Below are 13,080 nucleotides of genomic sequence, written 5' to 3'. Positions count from 1 at the left end.
ATATATGTGTAAATACGTATACAAGTATGTAGATGTCTAAGTAGACATATATTACAGTGGAAATAGATGATACATATGAAACAAATATATTCCCTAAATACATATGTATGTGTAAAAAGAGACATAAGAGCCAATGTCAGTGATGTATAAGGTTTTTAAAATGCAAAGAAATCCTGTTTGTAGAAAGGATTAAAAAACTCATCCTCACCTGGAACTGTCTCTGGCGGGTGCACTCGACCCCCCCAGCCATTCAGGCTCCGCAGAGGGAGAGGCCTGAGCTGCCCAGGGAGCAGAACGGCCCCTGCGCCCCGTCCGCGGCCGGAGCGGGGGCTGCTGTGGGCTGTGTGCCAGCCAAATGCTTTATTCCATGGCTGCGGCAGCCGGGGCGCTGCTGCGAGCTCTCTGAGTGACTGCGTGGTGATGGGTTCTACTGCTCACAGGTCACTGGATGAGCGCAATTTAGTTTTCATGGAATCTAACTTAAGTAAAAGCGTACTGAATAGAATTAATCACATGGACCTATAAGGCTGTGTGTCGTCTTTTTTTTTTTTTTTTTATTTTTAAATACGCTCTCTGCTTCGTGTTGCTGGGAAAGCCGTGCGCTGTAAAGTTCTGCTCATATTTACCAAAAGCAGCTACAGGTTACACTGAACATCTGTGAGATCAGGTGTGGTTTGTACTTCGCAGGGAAAGAAACAGAAAACAGGAGAAGAAATAGAACGAGAATGAATAGAAATAGAAATAATAGAAAATAGATGGGGTCGAATAGAAATAGAAGAGAACAGAGCGTCGTGCCGGATATGCAAATCTCCTCGGGGCTTGGGCAGGTAGGCGAGTGGGCGGAGAGAATGCAAATTGAGATTCGAAGCCTGCCAATCAGATTGCGAGAGGGAAGAGGAGGGGCGGGGCGCATGGGAACAACAGGCGGGACGAGGATGGGGCGGGGACATGCAAATGAGGGGCGTGGCTACGCAAATAGGGCACTACAGAGCTGGAACGGGCTGCCGGGAGGTTCCGCCGAGGAGGGTTCTGTGGGTGGGGTGGCTCTCCAGAGCGAATTCTCTGTTGCGGGTTGTCCCGGGTGACTCGTTTGCTGTGGATGTTCCCGGGTGGCCACCCCCGCACACGCCCGCCCGTTCAGCCCCGGCTCCGCGCATGCAGAGTATTGAGGAATGAATGTGGTACAGAGCATGTTCAGATGCTTCACTCATAAGAAGGAAATATCATTTAAACTATCAGAAAAGAAATTTAAGAAATAAATATCATTTAATCCACATTCTTCTCCCTGAGAGGGTTGGTTCAGGCCTCCAGAACTCAAACCTACCTACTCATGGTTTGTGAGACGTGTTTTATTCCTTAACCTTGAGGTTGGTGACTTCTCACTGGATGAGAAGGTGGAAGAAAGACCGGTCAAAACATCCAGACACAGCCTCGTCTAATGAGACTAATTAGAACACCAGGACACAGCCCAGCCTACATCTTCAAATGTTGTAAGAACAAAATATCCAAACTCTATAGCTATTTGTTGCGTACGAGAAACTTTTTACACTATGGAACATTTAGAGCTTCATGCTCTTCATTCCAGACCATATTTACCCATCTAAGTGTTCTTACAATTGATTAGAACCCACAAAATGTCCTTAGTTTGGCTAAAAATACTTGGATGGCTCTAATTCTCTACAGGTATCAGGACAGCGTTACTGGAATCTGAGGAACATTAATGCCCAACACGTCACCGGATGGATGTTTCTCCTGATGCTTTAGTTGCCAACAAGTTCCTGCGCCAGGTGACGTGATGACTTTTACATACGCTGTTTGTAAGAAAAGTCTGTTTGTAAAAACTATGGATTTACATCTCCTTAAGCAAGGCTGTATTGCTTAAGGCTGAATTTCCTGTTCAAACACATTATCTGTTGTTCCAGAAGGTCACAACTCTAAATTTAGAGTCAGTTTGTCCAATTCGGGTCACAGTTTTGTTGAGCGTGATCGCCTCACATTCAAATTCAGCGTTAACACTGAAGGACTTTAAATACCAAAGCATTAAATAAAGGATTAAATACCAATCCTTAACATCTATGTTTAATGTGACATGTTCCTATCTCTGTATGTTGATTTATTTTAGGTTTGATGGCATTTGCAGGAATGCACAAGTAATTTGACTCCGCAGAGGGTTTTGTGTGGAGATCTGCTGAAGTTTCCGGAATATATTCCGTAACGTTACCTTTCTGTAAATGGTTTTTCTGCCTCTAGGCTGTGAACAACTTCAGAAATGGAACTGGCTACACAAAAAGGGTCCGTAAGCAGCTTTGGCAGCAGCCGCCACCACTCGTGACACCTCCTGCCGCTCTGGTGACAAACGCAGGACTTTCCAGATCTTCCTCTCTGCCCGTCAGCAGTTTGTCAGAAGAGAAGGTAAGTTTTATGTCAATATACAACATGATTTTTGGATTTCAGTAGGGCTGATTTTCCATGTGTTTGCATTGATTCCCCAGGACTATCAGGTTCCTGCTCCAAGACAAGCGTCTTGGAGGTAACTGATCATCTAAGGTGCATTTCAAAACATACCATATCCTGCTTTGGAACTTGCGCCAAAATGGAAAGTAGTTGTTCTGTATCCAGGAATTTTGAGATAACTGTAAAACAAAAGTAAACAGATCAGAAATTGAATGGAAATTGAACTTTTGCTAATCTTTTTCTTTCATTCCATCATCTTCACAAATTATTTACCAGGGAAAAAAAAAAACAGGTTAAGAATTGCTGCTATCTAAATTATGTTGTCATAACTATATAGGCTATACCGAAGCATGTAGTGATTATTTTACAGGTGGACATATATCAATTCAGCAATATTCTTTTAGTTTGATTGAATCACACATCTCTTGTGATAAAGATTAAGTTTACATGATCCAGCTTCAGGTGGACTGACTCATACTCTGCTATTGTATTTTGTTTGGTTTGTCTGGACCACTATGAAGCAACAGGAAAAAATATCCATACACAACAAGTATAACATCAGTGATGCCTTTATTTGTTTTTAATGTATACATTATGTACACTCGAATACTTCCAACTAGTCATAGAGGTAGAGACAAACTCCAATCCTTTGAAAAAGATATTGGCTGACTTCTACCCATTTAATTTCAGAAATTCACTTTTCTTAGCAAAATACCTGAGAAAAATATCACTATCATAATAAATATAACTTCACTATGCGTCACCTGACAATTTATTAAAAAAAATTCAAACATATTGAGTCACATTGCATACTTTCACAGATTAGGAAAAAAAAAAAAATGTTTTAAAATGAATTGAATACGATGCATTAAAAATAAACTACTACCTAGTTGAAGACCAAAAAAGAGCTCCCCGTCCTGGAGTAATTCCTGAACACAGTCCAGTCTCATGTTAATGTTTTCAGCATCAATTAGTGGCTCCAGGATACTGGAGCTCAGTCTTTGACTTCTACCTGGGGTTTTAATGTAATTCAGGACACCAAAAAGCATGTGACCATTCCTTTGGAAAAAAAAAAAATAGTAGTGAAGAATACACTCAGAAAACCAAAGATGGTGAATGTCCAATGAGGTTTCCAGGTAGGAGTATCCTACAGATTTGAGGCGCTTTGGGACACCCAGCGCCTCCCTGTTCACTGTACGTTATATGAACTGCAGCAGTTGAGACCCTGGGATGTGTAACATGCAAAAACCATGAACATTAAAGTAATATTTATAAATCACAAGCATGTTATTTGGCTTCTCTATTGACTGAAAGTGACAGGAGTGAAGCATCTAAACGTGATCTGTCCCACATTCATTCTTCACCACTCTGCAGCTGTTCTAGCAGGAGCTTCACAGATGCTTTCCACCATGTAAGAGTTTAGATGCCAAAAGATCCCAATAAGAACCATAATGCTTGCTTACGTCTAGAATTATCTTAAATATACGTCCTTCTATGCATGTTTCAGAGACCGCAACGCTGCTTTGTGTATTAGCACGTAATATATGCCACTAAGGCTGTTTCAATTACAACAGGGGGTGCGGGAGCGGCCGTGACCGGAACAGCGGAACGGATTCTGCACAACGTGCTATTACAGACGATCAAATGCAAACAAACGCTCTGCTGTGCTCTCTGAAACACGAGTTGTTATAAATGAAGACAAGTTTTTAAGCCAATTAATCAATTTCATTGAACAAGCGAATTTAAAGCAAGCGGTAATTAGGCAAAACAGCGCTGGGTGACCGGGGGAGCTCGGTTCCGCCACGGGCACACCCTCCACTCTTCGTGGGTGCTTATTTAAGTTTTACACGTGTTCATGCATTGGTTGATGCTGTTCGCGGGCTTCCAGCAGCTCTCCGGGTTGGTGGAAGGTGTTGCTGTGGGAGAATTTGCTGTGGAAAATGTTGCCTTTTGAGCCACTGGATGTCGCTGGTTTCTGGCTTGAAAAGCTGAGTCACTGGGGGGGGCTTGTCCTATTTGACCTTGCTGCATTCAGGCCTCAGTTTAACTGCCACCACAAAGTTTTACAAAACATAACCAAACTTGCACAAACACAGTTACTGCTCACAACAACATACATAATATAACACAACATACATAACACAACTGAGTTCCACTTGATTTGATCAACAATAACAATTTTGATCATTTACTTATTACACGAGTGAAGCATCTGAACATGCTCTGTACCACATTCATTCCTCAATACTCTGCATGCGCGGAGCCGGGGCTGAACGGGCGGGCGTGTGCGGGGGTGGCCACCCGGGAACATCCACAGCAAACGAGTCACCCGGGACAACCCGCCACAGAGAATTCGCTCTGGAGAGCCACCCCACCCACAGAACCCTCCTCGGCGGAACCTCCCGGCAGCCCGTTCCAGCTCTGTAGTGCCCTATTTGCGTAGCCACGCCCCTGATTTGCATGTCCCCGCCCCATCCTCGCCCCGCCTGTCATTCCCATGCGCCCCGCCCCTCCTCTTCCCTCTCGCAATCTGATTGGCAGGCTTCGAATCTCAATTTGCATTCTCTCCGCCCACTCGCCTACCTGCCCAAGCCCCGAGGAGATTTGCTGTGGAACCCGTCTGTCCAGCATGGAAAACATGGATTAGTAAATTTACACAACAAACAATTTATCAAAGCAGATATTTCCAAAACCACTACATCTAATAGCAGAACATGCAAAGGCTCCTGCCTGGTGTAACGGCCTCAGTGTGCTGCATGTTTTAGTGAGAAAGTTAAGGACCAGAAGATTAAATTGGCAAAGAGGAGGTGGAAGAAAAAGAAACAGAGAGAACTGAGCTGTTCAGGGTCTCTTAGCTGAGAAGTGCCTTAACTCATTCACTAACCACTCTTTGGAAGACAAAATCCCCACCATCTCCCCAACAACAATTCCTTATTAACACTGCAGATTTTTGATAATCTACTTGTCGGTATTTATGCACTCTATAGTCTGAAAAAAAAGCTGAACTGCAGAGAGGCAAGACTGCAATTATACCCCTAAAGTATTGCATTGAGCATGCTCTTATATCCAGATTTCAAGGGGTGAGGAGGAGAAGGGAGGGAGACCAGTTGGAAAGTTAAAACATGCTTTACTAGTAATACTAATGAGGAGAGAAAGTAATGCAAAATATATGAAACCAATTGTGGCTCCAGCAGCTGCAGGACAGGCACCCCGATGCCCTGGGCTGGACTCAGCAGTAAACCAGAGCTGGATTCAGGGATGCAGGGCCTGGAACCAGGCCTAGGATTGTAGGCAGGGTCCTCTTCAGATGCCGGCCATGGATGAAGAGATTGAGACCCTGGTGATCTCCCATTTCTAGATGCTGTACACCATGGATGGTGTGGAACACCTACCTAGCTGGCCACTTTGGGTCACCTGTTCTGGCCACCCCTCCCTGCAAGTCCACCCCTCTCATGGGATGTGCAAAGCTTATCAGCAGCCTTGTCTGTCGCAGCACTACGTCTAAACCTGGGCCTTTTCTGCACACTGGTCCTACCGTTACCCACTCCAGAGCCAACGGGGTCTGAAAAACACACAGCCAACTTGAGAAAAATGCATGTAGAAGAGCTTAGCAGAAAGGAAAATGCACTCAAAGCCATTTGGTCTTGTTTAACCAAAACCAGGACACTCAGAATACCAGAGGCATCTAAACAGAGCTCTTGTGAGCTCGCCTAGTGTGGCTGGTGAAAACCAAACCCAGGAAAGGACACCACCAGGCACGGATGGACATTTCACAGTACTGTGCATTCACAGGATATTTCTGGAACACCTGGCAGACAGGATTTTCATGGGATGAAATGGGTTTTCTCTGTCATTTCCTTTATCCCTTATTACACGAATTATGCCCTCTTGCCCCTCTGCTAAACCTGGAAGTTGATTCTAGTTGTCATTCACATGCTACGTGAGCTCCTACGACTTTTCAGCTCATGGCACAGGAAGCTTTCTGCCCAGGATAAGGGGATGTGTCAGGCTTGACGCTGGGAGAACACACAGACAGCAGAGAAAGGTACTTTACCGTCATTTTCCAGTTCTTCTTTCTGGAACTGCTCCAAGAGGTTCTGCGCTCTCTTCTCCAGGTCAGAGCCGGGTATGTTCCTCTTCAGATAATCCAGCACCTTCATCAGACAGACGTAGTCCAGTGGCTCTTGGAAATCCTCGGTGCGCTGATCGAGCCAGGCTCGTAAAATCGACACGATTGCACTGTGAGCAAATTCAGAGAGAACACATGGGTTGTATACAGCAGGTATTGATGCAATCCTATGGATCTGTATCTAATATAACAACAGAAACACTGAGACATTCATCCCCCATGTGAAGGCAGTATGGACACTTATTTGAGCATAGAATTTAATTTGTTCTTTTTATGCAAGAAATATTATTAAGATATTACTTCATAGGAAACTAAAGGCTGCGTCTTCAATTACACCTTGAGTAACCAGTGCAGCCATTAAAAAAAAAATTAAAGCTTTTTCTCTGGGTTGCATTATTGGATGTGTTATGAGACAGTTGATACTCAGCCTTTACACAAGCTCCTTGAAGCAAACAGGGGTGTGAATTGTCAAAGGAAACAACAGCTCTGCTGCCCACGTCCTCCTCCAACACTGAACCCTGACTGGGGCTCGCTGGGCGGTGCAAAACCAAACTTACATCCTGATCACTGTGGTGGATGCAGGGGAATTCTGGTTTCCAAATTCTTTGCAGCCTGAAATCTCCAGGTTTCCATATCTGAAAAATGAGATGGCTGTTTAGAGGAACCTCTACTGAGTAAAAGCAAAATCCCAAATAGTGTAATTCATATACAATTAGCATAAACAATTAAAGAGTGTTTCTAGCTCAAACTACAAATGTGGAATCTAAGAGTTGGGCAAAATTAAGGAGCTTGAAGAGGAAAAAAATCCTAAAGAAACAGCCAGTATCTTGCAAACTAGCTTGGTCATTCATAGGAAGCAGCCTGCACAGAGGAGGAATCAACCAAAACAGTTGCTCTGCTCACAGCTCCAGGACCCTTTCTGCCCATTTTCACTCAGCCTTTCCCAGAGCAACACTCCAGCGCACAAGGAGGCTGGAACACAACTGTTTTCTCCAACACAGCTTCTGTTTCTGCAGTATTTGCCATTCCTTCCCACTCCGAGGGTGATTCCACACCAAGTTTTCTAGGTGGCAAGCGCCCACTTGTGCCAAAACTAGTGGCACAGCTGTCACAAGCGGGCATGGCCGTGGGGCTGTGAAAATGCCACTGGGAAAGAGGAAACCAAGGGCACAACTCCAAAGGCAAAGCAGAATCTCTTACCTACCCAGACAAGGCCTGTGCCTTACAGGCAGCATTATTCTGTCCTGCCATGGCTCACAAATTCAGCACCGCCCAAGGCTTTAAAATAAGAACTCTGGTTTCAACAATCTTATGACAAGGGCATCATGTTGGACAATTCCACCGTGGCTGGGGAAGCTGAGGCAGAGATCAAGGGTTTACACATATCCTCGCGCACTGCAAAGCAAACCCAGACTAAACCAGGCAGACCAGTCGTCCCTCTGAGAGGAGAGGCACAGTCACGGCCACAGGGAGCTCAGCTGGGGACACGGAGCCTCGAGAGCCCTGCGGGGAGAGCCCTCACACCGGCTGGAACAGCTCCTTTCAAACCACACCTTGCACCGGCTTAAGAGGAGTTCATGATACATCTGAGTGGGAACATTTTAATGACTGGTCATAAACCACCACAAACCAATCAAACTTAGAAGTGACTGCAAGATGGAAGAAGTAGGAATCTATTCTAGGTGTGACTTTACAGCCCACACATATTCTGGGTTTTTTTAAGGGAAACCCATATTGATTTTTTTGTGTCAGTCCCAGTTTGGTTCCTTAGCAGTCAGACCCTGCACACTTTCCCCACCTGGTGCCTAAGCTTTAATGAGAGTTGGGATGTGGGCAGCGTGCATTTATGCACTGTATGTTTATGCTGAACTTTGCAGGATTCTTGACCTCTGTCCATCAGGGAGTGCCTCAGGGGTCAGTGCTGGGGCCAATATTATTCAATATATTAATTAACGATTTGGACGAGGGAATGGAGTGTACTATCAGCAAGTTTGCTGATGACACTAAGCTGGGAGGAGTGGCTGACACGCCGGAGGGCTGTGCTGCCATCAGAGACCTGGACAGGCTGGAGAGTTGGGCGGGGAATAATCTAATGAAATTGAACAAGGGAAAGTGTAGAGTCCTGCATCTGGGCAGGAACAACCCCAGGTTCCAGTATAGGTTGGGAAATTACATATTAGAGAGCAGTGTAGGGGAAAGGGACCTGGGGGTCCTGGTGGACAACAGGATGACCATGAGCCAGCACTGTGCCCTTGTGGCCAGGAAGGCCAGTGGCATCCTGGGGTGGGTTAGAAGGGGGGTGGTTAGTAGATCAGATAGGTCCTCCTTCCCCTCTACTCCGCCCTGGTGAGACCACATCTGGAATATTGTGTCCAGTTCTGGGCCCCTCAGTTCAAGAAGGACAGGGAACTGCTGGAGAGGGTCCAGCGTAGGGCAACCAAGATGATTAAGGGAGTGGACCACCTCCCTTATGAGGAAAGGCTGAGGGAGCTGGGTCTCTTTAGTCTGGAGAAGAGGAGACTGAGTGGTGACCTTATTAATGTTTATAAATATATAAAGGGTGAGTGCCATGGGGATGGAGCCAGGCTCTTCTCGGTGGCAAACAATGATAGGACAAGGGGTAATGAGATCAAGCTGGAACACAAGAGGTTCCACTTAAATTTGAGAAAAAACTTCTTCTCAGTAAGGGTGACAGAACACTGGAACAGGCTGCCCAGGGAGGTTGTGGAGTCTCCTTCTCTGGAGACATTCAAAACCCGCCTGGACATGTTCCTGTGCGACCTCACCTGGGCGTTCCTGCTCCATGGGGGGATTGGACCGGATGATCTTCTGAGGTCCCTTCCAATCCCAAACATGCTGTGATACTGTGGAATAGTCCATCTCTAGTTACTAAACAATTCTGTCAGTTTTGGCTCTCCAAATACCAAATGCTGTATCAAATACTGGAGGATTTTAATAAGTTTTTCTTCAAGAGATTTCTCTGACATTCTCCACAAAACATTACATAGTCCAACTGCTATCAAGTTATCTTATGATCCTATCATATATTATTATCTAAAAGAAACAAGCTGTAAGACCATTTCTGGAAGTGCCGCGGGTTTCCATCTCTTCAAACAGAGGGAGGTGTTGTCTCTCAGCATCTCCACAAGTCACTTCTGTCTTTGCAAGTTTTGTTAAGACCCGCCATTGCCTCGATGTCTACAAATAACTTCAGAAACATCAGATTGTTGCCAAACTGATACCACAGCCTCGGATACCAGCAGCCGAGACAACATGGGTACAGACAAGCAGCGCTTGATATTCAGTCTGCAAGTTCTTTTCAGACAGGACGGTGCTTTTGTGCAGGATCTATTACAATAATGAGCTACTACCATGGCTTTTAATACTTTGTAACACTGTAGTGACTAAAGTCTAAAGCTTCACTCAATATTTAGTGACAAAAACAGTATCTATGATTGCCATCCTTTGATGTCTAATATTAAATTTAAAGCTAAGAAATTTGCTGTTTCTATGAAAGCTTCACACTGGAAATTTAAGGAACTGCGGATGACTGTGTCAGTCACAGCCTATTTGTCTTTTGCTTTCACTAATTGTCAAATTTTGAAACGTAAGAAAGGTGTTTTTCTATTTAAATAGCCAAGTGTTTCCGGTGCTTAAGCTGTAATCTTATGGTTGGCTTTTAAACTGACCATTCTCTCATAACGGGGCCAACCATTCAAGAACCCAGGATGTTTGAAGCATAAAAGATCTAAGTTCCTTCACTTACTGGTACCTCTACAAGAAGTTACTAAGCAAGATTTCAAGCTTCTCAGTACTTAAAGGAATTGGTAATAAACCCCAGCTCACTCAAAATGAACAAAAACTTCGATATTCCCTTCAACACAGGTTCTATGAAATCTTCAGTTAAAGCTGCATTTCTCTCAGACACATCCAAAAATTTACCATCTAACGCTTTTCAGCTGAAAAGCCTCCAAATCAGTCTACAAATGCAGCATCACTAAGAAATCTTCCCTTGAGAATATGACCAAAACCTGGTAAAGTCCTTCTACATACAAGGAACAACACCCCTGAAACGTGAAAAAAATTCTGCTTTTCTAAAGTATCTTTATGGGACACAGACATGCTCAAAATGCTCCCCACCTGCTGCACAAAACCATCAGCTGGGAAATGTACAGGAGGTCAAAAATACTTTATAATATTTTTCCTGGTAAAAACAGGAGACAGAGATGGGAAATCTGCTACTCAAAATCTTTATACTACTGTCCTGGTTTTGTTAAAAACAAGTTTCTCTTTCAGTGAATTTTGCCTGTCAGCTAAAGCTTCATATTAGCTGCATTTTCCTGGAGAACCAGACACATGTTTTGGTAAACATAGCAATGGAATGCAAACTTATTGATAAGCATGGATGGACATCTCGCGAGAGGGGCGACGAGAAACAAGTGACCAAGAAACTGACCAACTGTGTATAACATTCCATTCACGTGAATACTTCATATAAAAGTGGGAGATCATGAGGACCTCGTCCCTTTTTCCTCATGGCTGACATTAGGAGAGGATCTTGCGAGTCGTCCCTGCGAACTGAGGCCTAGTGAGAGACTGAATCCAGCTCCGCTTGGTTGCAGAGTCCAGTCCAGGACTTTGGTGGCCGGCTCTGCAGTTGCTGAGACTTTCAAGATTGGTTTTGTATATTTTGTATTATTTTCTCTATTCTTATTAGTAGCATTAGTAAAACATCTTTAATTTTTCCAACTCTCTTCTCTCTGTCCTTCTTTTCCTCCCGATCGCCTGTCCTGAGTGGGAAGGGGGGAGAGGGAGGGGAAAAAGGGGGAAGTGGGGGGGAGGGGAGGTTAACAATACATCTGCCAGGGTTTTATTGTCACCCCGCAATCTTAACCCTCGACAACTACCAACCTGGACACTACACCAAAGCAAGTTCTTATATTATTGCCTTTGATTCTGAAGAAAATGTAGAGACATCACAACCTAACATGAAAGTTCCACCCACCTCCTGACCCTCTGGCTCAACCTGCCACAGCGGCACTGACTGCAGTGAAGTGAGGACACTTTAATCAGCCGGGGACTGGGCCTGACAACGGTGCGGGCCTCAGCAGCTGCCAGACTGAGAGCCTGTGCATTTCAGCTCATTGCACGTACCCCTAAAGCCTTCGTGCTCTCAAATACCTTTGAAAACAGTACAGAGCTGTAATTCTTGCAGAAGGGCAGACAATTAATTTCTCAACTGTCTGAGAAAGCAATATGAAAATAAGACCCGAACCTGTATTCACTTAAGTTTTGCGGAAGTTTCTGCTGACTTTTCAGAGACCTTTATTACTCAAAACACCAAGACTATTTGTTTGGGAGACCTGAGACAGGTTCCTAACAGCAGAAATGAGCCACAGCCAGTGCAAAATAATTGACAAATGTTCAGCTTCTCAGGCCATAAGCTAAACCCTTGTTTCTGCACTCTGACCCACAGCCACTACTGGTCAAATCTTTTTTACACATCAAGAAAAGGAGTCAACAGGAGGAAAGAGTTATTGCAGATGATCCAGACACACAACTTCAGTGTTCTGTTGGTTTGGTTGTTGGTTTTTTTTTTTTAATAGTGAGAGCAACCAGTGCTAAAAGTTAATATCATGACAATCCGTGTGGAATTCAGCTCCCTGGAACATGCTTCAAAGTCCACGAGCAGCCATCCGAAATGCCACCGTGCCAGCTTAACTTACCCTGAGCCATCTTGCTCCTTCCTTGTCAGTCTGCTGGATCTGCACTCTTTTCGGGGTGTCACAGTCAACCTCTTCACCTCCATCCTCAATTGTTCTCTGCCAGGAAAAGGGCAAAGAAAAACAAGTAAGAGAGAAGGGAGCATGGTCCCTGCACAAGGACCAGCTGCAGATACCGGCATGCCAACACCGGGATCTCAAACCGCCTCAAAAACACTCACTTCAGTTGCTGCTTTTTAGCTGCCTTTAGCTAGCTGGGGTTTTTTGGACTCATAAATGAAAGCAGAGAGGAGCTGAGTGCACAAATTACTGTACAAGCCAATGAAAGAGGTAAGACTTAAACCAGAGAGTCCAGATCTCCTGAACCCCAGCACTAACAGCCACTGCATTAACAGACCAATACATTTTCACTGCCACTGTGCAAGGGCAGTGCCCTGGAACAGTTATTCCGTGAAACCCCCCAGATCCTCAAGCTCTCCTGCTTACACTCTTACCTCAGGGAAGTTTGGTTTATTGTCATTAGTGTCTGTCTAGCATTGGGTGTTTTTCTTTCATTGTACTGTCCTATGTGCAGATCTTCAGGGCTGTGCTGAGGATTCCCTCTGAGCATGTGGACGCACCAGGTGACTCCTTGTACCCTATGACTTACTCATCCACCTACGACATCGCAAGCATTAGCCAGCTGCCTACTCTTGCCCTATAAAGTACTCAGCCATCAGTGACCATGTAAGCAACTTCACAGGGCAGAGACCTGCCCCTAAACTGTCATCTACT

The 13,080-nt window shown here is 44.7% G+C and overlaps 1 long non-coding RNA gene across 2 annotated transcripts in view; it reads left to right on the top strand.

The window, feature by feature from the left end:
* Positions 1–11,163, top strand: part of LOC309443938 — a 45,073-nt gene extending 33,910 nt beyond the window's left edge. For both annotated transcript variants that reach the window (XR_014184883.1, XR_014184884.1), the window contains exon 5: positions 10,880–11,163. This is a non-coding gene — a long non-coding RNA (uncharacterized lncRNA). The remainder of the gene's footprint in view (positions 1–10,879) is intronic.
* The last annotated feature ends 1,917 nt before the right edge of the window (positions 11,164–13,080 follow it).

The sequence above is a fragment of the Streptopelia decaocto genome (genome assembly GCF_964273445.1).
Source record: "Streptopelia decaocto genome assembly, chromosome: 9".
NCBI lineage: Eukaryota > Metazoa > Chordata > Aves > Columbiformes > Columbidae > Streptopelia > Streptopelia decaocto.
This window is presented reverse-complemented; position numbering and strand designations above follow the sequence as displayed.